Genomic DNA, 11501 nt, shown 5'->3' with positions numbered 1-11501 from the left:
GAAGAGGTACAATCATGTATATATTTGTAACTGAGCCTGACCGTGCCCCCCCCCCCCCCCCCCCCGGTGCAGTAAATGTACTGTGGTGGGGTGGCAAGTGGTTAAAGTGCACACAAACATCCATGTTCCATGCTCATCCCTATACATCAATATGTTTTTTGTAAATTTACATTTGTTTTTGGATGCTTACATTTTGTTCCCCCCACTTTTTGCTTCTGAACAGGGATGAGCTCAGGCGTGTTCAGATCCTAGTCCAAACCCACCTGAGCTATCCTTCCAGGAAGCTGTCACTGCATGCCACCAATCATAAGCATCTGTACATATACACACCCTTTGTATACATGTGTATCCTGCGGGTTAGGAAATGCCTACAGTGTGCAGTGACAGCCTCCTGGCTGGGGAATCACTCAGGTGAGTTCAGACTAGGGTCTAAATATGCCTAAGCTCCTCCCTAGTTCTGATTAGGTAATTATGACATAGCCAGGCCCTTACATTGCCCCCTGGGAAGGTTATGTCACCATTGCCTTCTAAGGGGATCTTGCACCATAGAGGACCTACTGTATATTATTCTATAGCAAGCTGCAGCAGATCTTGCATGATGCATGCCCCAATCTCTGGTGTACACAGTAGGAGACCTTGGACAATTTGTTATGGGTTGACAAACCACACTGGGTCCCTTACAGTGCATGTGCGAGTTGGTTGCATTTGTTCCACAAGATTATGTATGATTTGTTATTTTTAATAACAAACCACACCAAGTCTCTTACAGCACATGTGTGAGATCAAGCATGGAGGTCATCGGTGGGCCAGCAGAGAATAAGGAAGAAAAATATATTGATATGGGTTTCCCATCTGTAGGTTCCTGCACTTTTTTATGACAATTTTATGTGCGACCTGCATTGACATCTGTGCATGAAGTCGCACAGATGTCGGTAAGCCACATATGAAATTGCACTGATCGGCAGCTTTGAAATTGCGCTAAAGTAGCGCAATTTCAAAGTCGAATTGGATGTGAACCGGGGCTCAGAGCCATGTGCAGTGACTGACGTTTTTCTGCACCAAATCAATGCCAGTCACCTGGGAAGGTTATGCCAGAGACTCTAATAGGGTGATGCAAAGGGTGATGCAAAGGGTGGAGCTGGGGCGCACTGCATGCCGGGGAGCCCACCCATTGTGTGACAATAGCGAATGAAAATTCACTATTGTCACACCGATCCTCCTCCTGGCCAATCAGGCAAACCCCATGCCATTGGCCGAGGAGGAGGCGGGAGGACTGGAGGAGACGCGCCGCCGGAACTGAGGAGAAGCAGACGCCGGGGGACTGATGAGAAGCCGCCTGCCGCCGCTGCTGCTCGAGGTAAGTAAGGGGGCACGCACGCTGATCTCTGCATTGGGGGAATGTATGCTGGTCACTGCATTGAAGGGGCACGCACGCTGATCTCTGCATTGAAGGGGCAAGCACGCTGATCTCTGCATTGGGGGAATGTACGCTGGTCACTGCATTGAAGGGGGCACGCACGCTGATCTCTGCATTGGGGGAATGTATGCTGGTCACTGCATTGAAGGGGCACGCACGCTGATCTCTGCATTGAAGGGGCACGCACGCTGATCTCTGCATTGGGGGAATGTACGCTGGTCACTGCATTGAAGGGGCACGCACGCTGATCTCTGCATTGGGGGAATGTATGCTAGTCACTGCATTGAAGGGGGCACGCACGCTGATCTCTGCATTGGGGGCATGTATGCTGGTCACTGCATTGAAAGGGGGCACGCACACTGGTTACTGCATTGGGGGCATGTATGCTGGTCACTGCATTGAAAGGGGGCATGCACGCTGGTTACTGCATTGAAAGGGGGCACACGCGCTGATCTCTGCATTGGGGGCATGTATGCTGGTCACTGCATTGAAAGGTGGCATGCACGGTGATCTCTGCATTGGGGGAATGTATGCTGGTCACTGCATTGAAAGGGGGCATGCACGCTGGTTACTGCATTGAAAGGGGGCACACACGCTGATCTCTGCATTGGGAGAATGTATGCTGGTCACTGCATTGAAGGGGGCACGCACGCTGATCACTGCATTGGGGGAATGTATGCTGGTCACTGCATTGAAGGGGGCATGTATGCTGGTCACTACATTGGGGGCATGTATGCTGGTCACTGCATTGAAGGGGGCTCGCACGTTGATCTCTGCATTGAAGGGGGCATGTACGCTGGTCACTGCTTTAAAGGGGGCATGTACGCTGGTCTCTGCATTGAAGGGGGCATGTACGCTGGTTACTGCATTGAAGGGGGCATGTATGCTGGTCTCTGCATTGAAGGGGCATGTACGCTGGTCACTGCATTGAAAGGGGGCATGTATGCTGGTCACTGCATTGAAAGGGGGCATGTACGCTGGTCACTACATTGAAGGGGGCAGAGCTGGTCACTGTTTTGAAGGGGGCACACTGGTCACTGTGCATTGAAAGGGGGCACGCTGGTCACTGTGCATTGAAAGGAGGCATGCTGGTCTCTCTGCATTGAAAGGGGGCACGCTGGTCTCTCTGCATTCAAAGGGGGCACGCTGGTCTCTTTGCATTCAAAGGGGGCACACTGGTCTCTCTGCATTGAAAGGGGGCACACTGGTCACTCTGCATTGAAAAGGGGCACACTATACCTTAATTACTGAAGGCCCATTTCATACTTTTGCGACCTCAAAGTCACACAATTTTTTACAGCATTTTTTGCCGCAAAGCAATGCCTATTACATTTTTCTGTTTGCGCACTTTTGAGCACCAGCTGCCACTGCTTGTATCATGTCTGCCGTGTCTGACCATCCCTTGTATCACGTCCCCGGTCTGACCATCTCTTTTATCGTCTCCGCAGTCTTTGACTATCTCTTGTATCATGTCAGCAGTCTCTGACCATCTCTTGTATCATGTCTGCAGTTTCTGACTATCTCTTGTATCACGTCCACAGTCTCTGACCATCTCATGTATCATGTCTGCAGTCTCTTACCATCTACTGTATCATGTCCGCAGTCTCTGACCATCTCTTGTATCATGTCTACAGTCTCTGGCTATCTCCTGTATCATGTTCCCAGTCTCTGACCATCTCCTGTAACATATATAGATATAGGATCCGTCCCGAGTGCCAAATGCTCTAGGTACGCCACTGCCGCTGTCACCCGCTGCTAACCGTTCCGATCCGGTCCGTGAAATCCAGACGGATCCGCCGATCCCAGCTGAGCAGGCGGATGACAGCTCCGTCTCCGCTTACTTTGTAAAATAGGGTTTCCATCCGTCTGGAGGATCGGATCAGTTGAAAACGGATAGGCAGTCTGTTTTTACCTGATATCCCATAGAGAAGAGCGGGGATCTGACAGGTCTGTCTCTACAAAGTAAGCGGAGACGGAGCTGTCATCCGCCTGCTCAGCTGGGATCGGCGGATCGACCCCCGCTGAGCAGAACAGAGTCTGTCGGGCGCATTGCTCATGTGAAAGGACCCTTAGCGTTGCACGACCGCACAAATGTCATTTAAAGCAACGCAGTGCAGTATTGCAAAAAAAAAAAAAAATGGCCAGGAAGGGGTAAAACCTTCTGGAGCTGAAGTGGTTAATTTATGAAAGTGTATTTCTTAAAAAAAAAAAAATTGCATTTGAAAGACCGCTGCGCAAATAAAGTGCGGCATAAAATATTGCACCAATCGCTGTTTTATCTGCTAAAAATATATATGTCATCTTGTAAGCAACAAGGCTTAGGCATGAAGGGGTAATACCATTTCACTGACACGTCCCCTGCTAAAAGCATTACACTGCAGTTACAGCCCACAGCCGCCCGCTGGAACTTCACTTCATGACAACGATTCACAACACTTCCCACAGCTATAGACTGCAGGTCTGCTGTCCCAGTAACAAGTGGGCGGGGCCTTAGGAAACGCCGGACGGCGTGACGTAAGGCAGGTGGTTCCGAACTTTGCTTGGCAACCGAAGCGAAGTCCCTAGCAACAGGACAGCGCAAGGACCCCGCCAGGTACAATGAAGCCGCGTATGTATGAGTGTGGTAGGTGTGTGTGTTAGGAGCCGCGGTGGTCCCCAGTACCCAGGATGGCTCGTACATTGCTGTGTAATTGTGTCCTATGCTGCTACAGCCACAATGTAGCTTCTCTATATAGTGCACTCGTGTTTACATAACAACAGTGATAAGAACGTGCAGACTGCGGTCCCTGGACTAATGTTACACCATGGAAATCGTATTATTATTTTACTATTTTCACTGTAATGGCACACTCAATTTAAGCAACATCGCTAATTAACCACTTAACGACCACCTGCTGCAGTTTTACTCTGTCCCGCGAAACAACGTAACTCTACGTCACTTCGCGGGGGTGTGCGCTCACACTCATTAGCCACAAAGGAAGCCGATCAGCGGGTCCGACGGTCGTGATTGCCGCCGGGCACCCGTGATCGCTCCCCATGGAGACAGAACGGTGGTCTTCCATTATAAACACGGCAGGCCGCTGTTCTGTTAATTCTGAACACAGGGATCCTGTGTTCCTCTTATTTAGGAACACATGTCTCTGTGTTCATGCAGCAAGCCCATCCCTCCCACAGTTAGAAAGCACCCCCTAGGGACACATTTAATCCCTTGATCGCCCCTGGTGTCCGATGTCCGATCTGTTTGCCGCAATGTCACAGTCCCGCTAAAAATCGCTGATCGCCATCATTGCTAGTAAAAAATAAAAATAACATAAATCTTTCCTCTAGTTTGTAGACGCGCTAACTTTTGCGCAAACCAATCAAAATACAGGTATTGGGAATTTTTTTTACCAAAAATATGTGGTAGAATTCAAATTGGCCTAAAATGATGAAAAAATTAGATTTTAAATTTTTTTTTTATTGGGAATGTTATATAGCAGAAAGTAAAAAAAAAAAAATATATATATATATATATTTTTTTTTCAGAATTGTCGCTATTTTTTTGTTTATAGCGCAAAAAATAAAAATCGCACAGGTGATCAAATACCACCAAAAGAAAACTATATTTGTGGGAAAAATAAGACATCAATTTTGTATGGCTGAAATCACATCACACAGACATGCCATGTTATCTGCACAGCAATGCGGTGTGCGAATCACATGCAATGTTTAGCATCTCCCTAGTGTGAACCGACACTTAATTTGCATCACAATGGAACCAAAGTCGTGCAGGACCCTTTTTTTGGTCCGCTTTAGAATCAGATGGCATTGGTGTTCACACCCATGCAATCCGAATTCCTGTCTGAATTGACAGTTCTCACTGCGATCTGCGAAGTGATCTGGGGGTGTCATTAACATTGTATTGACACTCCAAGCAGTTCGGATATGGCAGGGTGAACTGCCTGCGAGTCGGGTGCGATGCAGGAATCCGCACTTCATTTGCAGGGTTCCCGCATCGCACCAATGTGAACCGAGCCTGCAAGTTAACCACTTTAATACTGAGCATTTACCGCCTTCTTGCCCAGGCCAATTTTCAGCTTTCAGCACTGTCGCACTTTGAATGACAATTGCGCAGTCATGCAACACTGTACCCATATTACATTTTTATCATTTTATTCGCACAAATAGAGCTTTCTTTTGGTGATATTTAGTCACCCCTGGATATTTATTTTTCGCTAAATAAAAAAAGGAGAGGAGAGAGAAAGAGAGCCACACAGGGGATTGGTTCCTGTAGTTGCTCAATCCCCCTCCCCCCAACTCACTGATCATGCCCTCCTGTCAAATTCCCTCAACTACCTGGGCCCCCCCTGTATGCCCCTGTCTCCCGCAGTGCTGCCAGCTTCCCCCCCTATCCTCTTCAGCCGGGTTTCAGCTGCTGCAGAGGGGGGCTACAGAGTGTCAGTTCCAGTACATTCCTCCACCCACCGCACTGAACATCCTCCCTGCCACATCTGATTTCCCTCCTGCACAGACCCCTTTCTGGCCTAGGCACTGTACAGGAGGACCAGTGGTACCCCCTTATAACTTCCCACTCAGTCTGTGTCCATGTCTAATCAATCGCATGTGATCATTACATGAGAGATTACATTCAATTTGCTGCGATTATCTGTGAGGGCTGGAAGCCTCCCTTTGCTTTCAATGGGGCTACCTCCCACAGCTAATCACTGGAATCCCCAGTGGGGTTCTTGTATCTAGTGTGAATGCAACCTAAATTGGAACTACACCCTCCTATCCTTTACAGCCAAGGAGGCTGCCATCTTGTCCTCGGTTTGCTATGCAGTTGCCATGGTGCTTTAAATGGGATCAGTTATGACACAACCAATTTGATTGCCTGACAGACTGCCTGGATTGGGAGCAAAAGCAAACGTGACTGTTATTATTAATGGCATGCCTTCAATGTAACTGTTTTGGGAAGCTGTTAAAGCAGAAGTAAACCAATTGATTCAACAGTTTAAAAAAACAGTTACATTCCTGGCACAGGCCGAGAACGTAACTGTCACATTGGTTGTGCTCTCAACCAAACTGGCTCACATGTGCAGCATTATGGCAGTTAAAGATTAAAGCGGGGTTCCACCCAAAAGTGGAACTTCCGCTTTAGGTGGTCCTAACCCCCTGACATGCCACATTTGGCATGTCATTTTTTGGGGGGGGGAGCGGGTACCTAGTTTTGACAGGTACCCACTCCCACTTCCGCTCGGAGCGCCACGGCGCCCTGAACGGAAGTTCTCCTCTCCCCCTCCCTCCCTGCAATCTTCTGGGACATGTCAAAGGTCCCAGAAGATTGCCGGCCAATCACGGCGCGTAGCGCAACTCGCAGTGCGTACCCGGCTGTGAAGCCGCAAACTGTCACAGGCGGGTGCCCACAGCAGTGATGCCGGTGTTGTGACAGAATGCTATACCCCCTCAGATTGCTATACCCTCGTCACTTCCGCCTGGGTGCGCATGCGCACAAGGCATTCTGGAGGTCCTCTGAGAAGCGTTCTTACAGGGGGCGGAAGAGTTCTTGCAGGGGGCGGGGCAGGAGGCGGTAGATGCAAATATCATCTAGTTCTTACAAGGGGCGGGGAGGATTAGTAGACATCGAGTTCTTACAGGGGGCGGGGCAGGGAGGATTAGGAGACTTGCGGCCGTGTAATAAATTTATTAAAAGTAGTTCCTTCGGTACCGCTGTATACTAAATAATAAAATAATAATAAAATAATGAATATTACTATTAAAAAAAAAATATATATATATATATATATACACACATATTCCTTCGGTACTGCATACTAAATAATAAAATAATAATAATAAAATAATGAATATTAGTATTAAAAAAAAATATATATATATACACACATATTCCTTCGGTACTGCATACTAAATAATAAAATAATAATAATAAAGTAATGAATATTAGCATTAAAAACAATTATACACACACACACACACACACACATATATATATATATATATATATATATATATATATATATATATATATATATATATATTGAAGAAAAATATTAAAAACCAAATATGAAATATCAGAATAAAAAAAAATTAATTACATATATATATATATATATATATATATATATATATATATATATATATATATATATATATATATATATAAGAATAAAAAAAACATATATATTAGTTAGTGTGTATGTATATATATATATATATATATATATATATATATATATATATATATATATATATATATATATATAAATATATATATATATATATTTTTTTATTCTTCCATTTATATATATATGGAGGAGTGGGGGGCCCGTCATGTAACTATAGGTGCAGTCACGCTAGGGAAAGTAGAGGGGCCACAGCTCAGGCCCTGAATAAGTCCAGGGTCCCAAATTTGGCAAAGAGATAGGGGAGATCTTCATTTACCACTCTTAAAATGTTGGAGTAGCTAGCCTCAAATTTTTTGGTCAACTTTTTCAGGGGCCTCTTGGCAGGGGCGTCACAAGGGGGGTGCAGGAGGGCGCCGAAATCCGTGGCTGCCGAGTGGGAGGGGGGGTCGGCGGGACCGGGCGCTCCCAATCGGGGGGCGGCCGCGCTGTCCCACACCCCCCAGGGTGCGGTCGCGGGAGTTGCTGGCGATGTGCGCACCGCCGCCGGGGCGGGAGGCCGTGGTCGCTAGGTCGGGACGCCCTCGGATGATGGCCTGGGAGGAGGAGTGGGGCTGGAGGCCACCGTTCTCCCGCGGGGAGCGCTCCTAGGGCGGACCCGGCCGCGACGGACCTGCTGGCCGTCCGGCGGCGTCTGTCTGGCCGTCTGGAAGCTGATTCGGGTCCTGGCAGACTCACCTGGCCCTCTGCGGTGGAGGTCCGGCGGACCGGAGGCGGGGCGCCTCCGACCACGGGGGCCGCAGGGAACCGTTGCCTGGTCGGCGGGACCGGCGCTCCCGAGGAGGACGGGAGGGAGGCGAGGCGCCCTGGGCGGTGGGCCAACATCTGTCGCTTCGCCGTGGTCGAGGGCTCCGATAAACCACCCTCTCATATATCCGCAGCAGCAATTCCCTCCGACCCCCCCTGCCCGACCGGAGTTCCAGGCGCGACCGGCTGAAAACCGGAATTTCGGTCCGCTCCCCTGGAACTCCCTGCCGGCCCCGGCCGGCAAATCCGTCCTCATCCGCCACTTCCGCGGGCCGCCGGCGGAAAATCGTGCAAAGTCCCGGGGGCCAGCTTGGATCGCGCGGCCAGCCTGGCGCGCGGTGCCGTTTCACGGCCGGAGGGCGGCAGCCCCGGCGGGCCAGCTTGGATCAAGCGGCCAGCATGGCGCAGGGTGCCGTTTCGCGGACGGAGGAAGGCAAAGTCCCACACAGTGCCAGGGTGTCTCTCCTGTCACCCTGGCATGGAAGCCGACTTCTCCCCACTGACGCCAAGAGCCACGGCCAGCAGGGTGAGCAGCTCCAGGCTCTCCCGGCCGGTCACCCTGACACGGAAGCCATTTTTCCCCTTTGACTTTTTCAACTATTTGGCCCCCGGGGGGTACGGCCGGAGGTGGCCTTGACGTGCCCCCTTAAGGGGGACTTCCAGAAAATTTATTTTTGGGACCCCTTGTGTCCAGGGACCCCAAACTTGCACCAGACCCAGAGGGGATCCCGAACCCCCGGCCCACCGAGTTTCGCGTCCCTGCCGCCTACGGTTCCGGAGATATCGACCAGTAAAAACCGCAAGTTCGATCCGCCGAGGCCGCGGCTAAATCGCGGCGCGCCGCCGGGGGTTCCCGCGTCCGGGGTCGGTTCTTCCCCTCCGCTTCCAGCTGGGAACCCCAAATTTTTCAGGGAGGTCGCCCGTTCCCCTGGCGACGTAAAACACGGAGCTCGAACCTCCGGTCGCCCCGGGGTCCGGAGTTATGGCGGGTGTCCCAAAACCTTTGAACATCCGGACTTTGGACTTATTCTTGGACCCAGAGAGACAGAGCCAGCAGGGGCCTCGACGCACAGGCCGGACTGGGAATAAAATTCAGCCCTGGAAAAAACTTCATACCAGCCCCATAGCATTATTATACCGGCCCAACAGCATAACGCCATTATTTTCTTGTTCATAAAAGGGAAAACTATGCATTTTAAAGCAAATTTGAAGAGTGTATTATATACAGATAAGATAGATATGAAAGCATATATGGCTTTATATATAAAAGAGCAAATTCTAGTTAAAAGTGGTAAAAGTGCGGACATGGTAAAGGAAATGTCAGAGGCTGTGCGGACATGGTACAGGACATCAGGGCCTGTGCGGACATGATACAGGACATCAGGGCCTGTGCGGACACGATACAGGACATCAGGGCCTGTGCGGACATGGTACAGGACATCAGGGCCTGTGCGGACATGATACAGGACATCAGGGCCTGTGCGGACATGATACACAACATCAGGGCCTGTGCGGACATGGTACAGGACATCAGGGCCTGTGCGGACATGGTACAGGACATCAGGGCCTGTGCGGACATGGTACAGGACATCAGGGCCTGTGCGGACATGGTACAGGACATCAAGGCCTGTGCGGACATGGTACAGGACATCAGGGCCTGTGCGGACATGGTACAGGACATCAGGGCCTGTGCGGACATGGTACAGGACATCAGGGCCTGTGCGGACAGGGTACAGGACATCAGGGCCTGTGCGGACATGGTACAGGACATCAGGGCCTGTACGGACATGATACAGGACATCAGAGCCTGTGCGGACATGATACAGGACATCAGGGGCTGTGAGGACATGGTACAGGACATCAGGGCCTGTGCTGACATGGTACAGGACATCAGGGCCTGTGCTGACATGGTACAGGACATCAGGGCCTGTGCGGACATGGTACAGGACATCAGGGCCTGTGCGGACATGGTACAGGACATCAGAGCCTGTGCAGACATGGTACAGGACATCAGGGGCTGTGCGGACATAGTACAGGACATCAGGGGCTGTGAGGACATGGTACAGGAGATGTCAGGGGCTGTGCGGACATGGCCGCGAAACGGCACCCTGCGCCATGCTGGCCGCTTGATCCAAGCTGGCCCGCCGGGGCTGCCGCCCTCCGGCCGCGGAACGTAACCGCGCGCCATGCTGGCCACTCGATCCAAGCTGGCCCGCCGGGACTTTGCCGCCCCCGGCCGCGAAACGGCACTGCGCGCCAGGCTGGCCGCGCGATCCAAGCTGGCCCCCGGGACTTTGCGCGATTTTCCGCCGGCGGCCCGCGGAAGTGGCGGATGAGGACGGATTTGCCGGCCGGGGCCGGCAGGGAGTTCCAGGGGAGCGGACCGAAATTACGGTTTTCGGGCGGTCGCGCCTGGAACTCCGGTCGGGCAGGGGGGTCGGAGGGAATTGCTGCTGCGGATATATGAGAGGGTGGTTTATCGGAGCCCTCGACCACGGCGAAGCGACAGATGTTGGCCCACCGCCCAAGGCGCCTCGCCCCCCTCCCGTCCTCCTCGGGAGCGCCGGTCCCACCGACCAGGCGACGGTTCCCTGCGGCCCCCGTGGTCGGAGGCGCCCCGCCTCCGGTCCGCCGGACCTCCACTGCAGAGGGCCAGGTGAGTCTGCCAGGACCCGAATCAGCTTCCAGACGGCCAGACAGACGCCGCCGGACGGCCGGCAGGTCCGTCACGGCCGGGTCCGCCCTAGGAGCGCTCCCCGCGGGAGAACGGTGGCCTCCGGCCCCACTCCTCCTCCCGGGCCGTCATCCGAGGGCTTCCCGACCTCGCGACCACGGCCTCCCGCCCCGGCGGCGGTGCGCACATCGCCAGCAACTCCTGTGTGAAAATATAGGGCTCCAATGCATATAAAAGAGCCAAAAGAATAAATATAGGGCAGTTCATAGCACAGGATAACTAGTTCATGACTCAAAGCACTAACAATACACTAGACTAAAGGATGGAATCATTTCAGAAAAAGGTCCACATCATACCTGTAGTTCATACCTGAAGAATCCTAGTGTGGAGATTAAAAATCCACCGGACCTCCCTTTCAAGGAGCTTCCTGTGGGTGTCACCCCCTCGGAGAGAACCTTTAACCCTTTCCAAACTACAGAACTTA

General features: G+C 51.3%; 1 protein-coding gene across 1 annotated transcript in view; it reads left to right on the top strand.

Annotated features, from left to right (window-relative positions):
- Nucleotides 1-3951: 3951 nt before the first annotated feature.
- The window catches only part of FAM184A (family with sequence similarity 184 member A), a 322784-nt gene continuing 315234 nt past the window's right edge, over nucleotides 3952-11501 (top strand). Inside the window, exon 1 of the mRNA XM_082249799.1 lies at nucleotides 3952-4010. The gene's annotated coding sequence lies outside the window, so the exon portion shown is untranslated. The remainder of the gene's footprint in view (nucleotides 4011-11501) is intronic.

Source organism: Pelophylax lessonae (assembly GCF_965119305.1).
Source record: "Pelophylax lessonae genome assembly, chromosome: 3".
In the NCBI taxonomy this organism is placed as follows: Eukaryota; Metazoa; Chordata; class Amphibia; order Anura; family Ranidae; genus Pelophylax; species Pelophylax lessonae.
This window is presented reverse-complemented; position numbering and strand designations above follow the sequence as displayed.